The sequence below is a fragment of the Oncorhynchus mykiss genome, chromosome 28, assembly GCF_013265735.2.
Source record: "Oncorhynchus mykiss isolate Arlee chromosome 28, USDA_OmykA_1.1, whole genome shotgun sequence".
Taxonomy (NCBI): domain Eukaryota; kingdom Metazoa; phylum Chordata; class Actinopteri; order Salmoniformes; family Salmonidae; genus Oncorhynchus; species Oncorhynchus mykiss.
This window is the reverse complement of record NC_048592.1, coordinates 4,280,127-4,285,523: the sequence shown is the minus strand read 5'-3', so window position 1 is coordinate 4,285,523 and position 5,397 is coordinate 4,280,127.

Sequence of the window (5,397 nt, the reverse complement as noted above, 5' to 3'; positions counted from 1 at the left end):
AGGACCATTCTGGAAGAAAACCTGGAGTCTGCAAAAGACCTGAGACTGGGACAGAGATTTGTCTTCCAACAAGACAATGATCCAAAACATAAAGCAAAATCTACAATGGAATGGTTCAAAAATAAACATATCCAGGTGTTCGAATGGCCAAGTCAAAGTCCAGACCTGAATCCAATCGAGAATCTGTGGAAAGAACTGAAAACTGCTGTTCACAAATGCTCTCCATCCAACCTCACTGAGCTTGAGCTGTTTTGCAAGGAGGAATGGGAAAAAATTTCAGTCTCTCGATGTGCAAAACTGATAGAGACATACCCCAAGCGACTTACAGCTGTAATCGCAGCAAAAGGTGGCGCTACAAAGTATTAACTTAAGGGGGCTGAATAATTTTGCATGCCCAATTTTTCAGTTTTTGATTTGTTAAAAAAGTTTGAAATATCCAATAAATGTCGTTCCACTTCATGATTGTGTCCCACTTGTTGTTGATTCTTCACAAAAAAATACAGTTTTATATCTTTATGTTTGAAGCCTGAAATGTGGCAAAAGGTCGCAAAGTTCAAGGGGGCCGAATACGTTCGCAAGGCACTGTATGTAGGATCGGTGTATGCAACCACAACCCTAGCCATAGTCTTACAGCAGATGATTCACCTTGACGGCTCGGGTATTCGAACCAGCGACCTTTTGCTGCGGGCTTCTGGGGTCACTGGCCCAATTCCCAATCCACATATTAAATTACCTGTTTCAGTATGGGGGTACTTCTACCCACTTCTTCAGTGTCCCTGTGGTAGCACAACCATGAGGTAAATCTCAAATGTCTTTCCTTGATTCCTCAACCTCCTTCTCAAAACACATTGGAGGAGAAGGTCTGAGGGGAGGAACCTGTGTTTTGTAAGTGCACATCTTAACCACTGACCATCAAGGGGCAAAGCAGCACCACCATGCCAGGGTCCCTAGGTCTTGTGGTTGCTTCTTGCCTTCAATACCTGTAACAGGATCCGACTTGCTTTTCAGCCTACAATGGCCATATTGAGAACTTTAATATGTAGAACTGATCCCAGATCAGTTGCCATAGGCATGGATCTGAGTAGCCCTATTCACATGCACAGTGATGGATGCCATATCCCCTTCTCTCTTCATAATAGGTCAGAAGATAATACAGAAACAAACTGTCTCTACGTCAGCAATATCATACCATCGTGAATAGCCTGCCCATTGGCATATATGACTGAGACCCCACCTTTGGTGTAATGTTCATTTTCAGTCTTCTAATCTAGTTTATCTCCAAATGAGAAATGACCACAGCTCACCTAAATGCATGCTCTGTGTGAGAGGGAAGTGGGGAGATGTGAGTTTTTAGGTTTCCTCTACAAACAGATATTGGATCAGATTAGTTTACCTTGCTCTGCCCAAATGCTAACCATACTGACCTTAGACCAGTGTGAACTTCATCCTACTCCAAAGTACTCAGGTTATGGGTGATGGGGGAGAAGAGGGGAGATCGGTCCCCCTGCTCTTTGGAGTATCTATGGAGGGATACTCAAGAAGGGAAACTTAAAGTGAATGCTTTGTCAGCTAATTGTCCTGCTGTTCTTCCCAACAAAGTTGCCTTATAAACTGATCTGAGGTCAGTTTTGTGTTCCCCCCCCCCCTCCCTAATCAATCAATCAAATGTATTTATAAAGCCCTTCTTACATCTAATGAAGGTGGCATGTAGCCTAGCGATAAGAGCATTGGACCAGTAACCAAAAAGTCCCTGGTTTGAATCCCTGAGCAGATGTGCCCTTGAGCGAGGGCACTAATTGCTCCTGTAAATCGCTCTAGATAAGAGCATCTGCTAAATGACTAAAACGTAAATGTAATGTTAGTTTAAATCAAATCTTATTGGTAACATACACATGGTTAGCAGATGTTAATGTGAGTGTAGCGAAATGCTTGTGCTTCTGGCTCCGACAGTGCAGTATTATCTAACAAGTAATCTAACAGTTCCCCAACAACTACCGAATACACACAAATCTAAAAGGGGTGAATGAGAATATGTACATATAAATATATGGATGAGTGATGGCCGAGCGACATAGGCAAGATACAATAGATGGTATAAAATACAGTATATACATATGATTTGAGTAATGTAAAATATGTAAACATTATTAAAGCTGCATTATTTAAAGTGGCATTGATTAAAGTGACTAGTGATCCATTTGTTAAAGTGGCCCGTGATTGGGTCTCCATGTAGGCAGCAGCCTCTCTGAGTTAGTGGTGGCTGTTTAGCAGTCTGATGGCCTTGAGATAGAAGCTGTTCTTCAGTCTCTCACTCCCAGCTTTCATGCACCTTTACCGATCTCGCCTTCTGGATGGTAGCGGTGTGAACAGGCAGTGGCTCGGATGGTTGTGGTCTTTGATGATCTTTTTTGCCTTCCTGTGACATCGGGTGCTATAGGTGTCATGGAGGGCAGGTAGTTTGCCCCCGGTGATGCGTTGTGTACACCACACCACCCGTACCAGGCGGTGATACAGCCCGACAGGATGCTCTCAATTGTGGATCTCTAAAAGTTAGTCAAGGTTTTGGGTGACAAGCCAAATTTTGTCAGCCTCCTGAGGTTGAGGAGGCGCTGTTGCTTCTTCACCACACTGTCTGTGTGGGTGGACCATTTCAGTTTGTTGTTGATGTATATGCTGAGGAACTGAAAACGTTCCACTTTCTCCACTGCTGTCCCCTCTGTGGGTAGGGGGGTGCTCCCTCTGCTGTTTCCTGAAGTCCACAATCATCTCCTTTGTTTTGTTGAGTGAGAGGTTGTTTACCTGACACCACACGCAGAGTGCCCTCACCTCCTACTTTAGGCGGTCTCGTCGTTGTTGGTAATCAAGGCCACTACTGTTGTGTCGTCTGCAAGCTTGATGATTGAGTTGGAGGCGTGCATGGCCATGCAGTCATGGGTGAACAGGGAGTACAGAAGGGGGCTGAGCACGCACCCTTGTGGGGCCCCAGTGTTGAGGGTCAGCGAGGTGGAAATGTTGTTTCCTACCTTCACCATCTGGGGGCAGCCCGTCAAAAAGTCCCGGACCCAATTGCACAGGGTGGGGTTGAGGCCCAGGGCCTCCAGCTTGTTGGTGAGCTTGGAGGGTAGGATGGTGTTGAATGCTGAGCTGTAGTCAATGAACCGCATTCTTACATACAATTGAAGTCGGAAGTTTACATACACTTAGGTTGGAGACATTAAAACTCGTTTTTCAACCACTCCACAAATTTCTTGTTAAGAAACTATATTTTTGGCAAGTTAGGACATTTACTTTGTGCATGACACAAGTCATTTGTACAACAATTGTTTACAGAGAGATTATTTCACTTACACTTGACTATCACAATTCCAGTGGGTCAGAAATTTACATACACTAAGTTGACTATAAACAGCTTGGAAAATTCCAGAAAATTATGTCATGGCTTTAGAAGCTTCTGATAGGCTAATTGACATCATTTGAGTCAATTGGAGGTGTACCTGTCGATGTATTTCAAGGCCTACCTTCAAACTCTGTTCCTCTTTGCTTGACATCATGGGAAAATCAAAAGAAATCAGCCAAGACCACAAGTCTGGTTCATCCTTGGGAGCAATTTCCAAACGCTTGAAGGCACCACGCTCGTCTGTACAAACAATAGTACATGGCCCCATGGTCTTTATACTTGTGTACTATTGTTTGTACAGATGAACGTGGTACCTTCAGGCGTTTGGAAGTTGCTCCCAAGGATGAACCAGACTTGTGGAGGTCTACCATTTTTGATGTCAAGCAAAGAGGCACTGAGTTTGAAGGTAGGCCTTGAAATACATCCACAGGTACACCTCCAATTGACTCAAATTATGTCAAATAGCCTATCAGAAGCTTCTAAAGCCATGACATAATTTTCTGGAATTTTCCAAGCTGTTTAAAGGCACAGTCAACTTAGTGTATGTATACTTCTGACCCACTGGAATTGTGATACAGTGAATTAGAAGTGAAATAATGTCTGTAAACAATTGTTGGAAAAATTGCATTTGTCATGCACAAAGTTGATATCCTAACCGACTTGCCAAAACTATAGTTTGTTAACAAGAAATGTGGAGTGGTTGAAAAACTGGTTTTAATGACTCCAACCTAAGTGTATGTAAACTTCCGACTTCAACTGTATATACTAGGCGGTGTCAGAGGAAGGACCAAAAAATGTAGACTCCAGTCACCCAAGTCATAGCCTGTTCTCTCTGCTACTGCACGGCAAGTGGTACCGGAGCGCCAAGTCTAAGTCCAAAAGGCTCCTTAACAGCTTCTACCCCCAAGCCATAAGACTGATGAACAATTAATAACATGGCCACCCAGATTATTTACATTGATCCCACCCTTTACATTATCTATGCATAGTCACTTTACCCCTACGTACATGTACAAATGACCTCGACTAACCTGTACCCCCGCACATTGACTCGTTACCGGTACCCCCTGTATATATAGCCTTGTTATTATTTCGGTATTTGATTTTTCACTTTAGATTATTTAGTAAATATTTTCTTAACTCCATTTATTGAACTGCATTGTTGGTTAAGGGCTTGTAAGTAAGCATTTCACAGTAAGGTGAAATGCTGTTGTATTCGGCACACGTGACAAATAAGATTTTATTTGATTCCATTCTTTTCTCTCCGTTTGCCTGGCCTTTCCTGTGTACAACCAGCATTATGGTCATTGAGGGCTAGGAGCAAAGAGTAGAATATTACTATAGAAGACTACTGCAGACATTGTCTCATTCATGTCTTGTCATCTCCCTAACAGTTAAGATTTAGATCAGGGGTAGTCAGATCCTAGACCTGCGGTTAAGTGCACTTTCTACCTTCCACTGTGGTGTCAGTGTCTCGGCAAGTCAGACATAAAGAGAATTATGTGACAAGTCTCTGAAGGACCGTTCTCAGTAACTGGCTCATGTCCGCTCGAGGTAGAAGACGCCTCTAACTACATATGTAGGATCAGTGTATGCCACCACAACCCTAGCCATAGTAGTATGTTGTCACTGGAGCAAATTAGAGTTAAGTGCCTCACTCAAGGACACCGACAGATTTTTCACCTTGACGGCTCGGGTATTCGAACCAGCAACCTTTCGCCGCCGCTTACTGGACCAATGCCCAATCCATTAGGGGATGATAATATGGACTTCTACCAACTTCCCTGTGGTAGCAACCATTGAATAAAGCTCATGTCTTTCCTTGAGTCATTGATTCTACCTTCTCAAAACACATTGGAGAAGGTCTGAGGGAGAAACTTGCATTTTGTGAAAGAGGTTGAGGAATGAAGGACCTGAGTCAAGGTTAGACTAGTTTCATATGGAATAAGAAGTAGAATTATGTGTACAACCTCAGATACAGATCGCACGCCACACTGGGA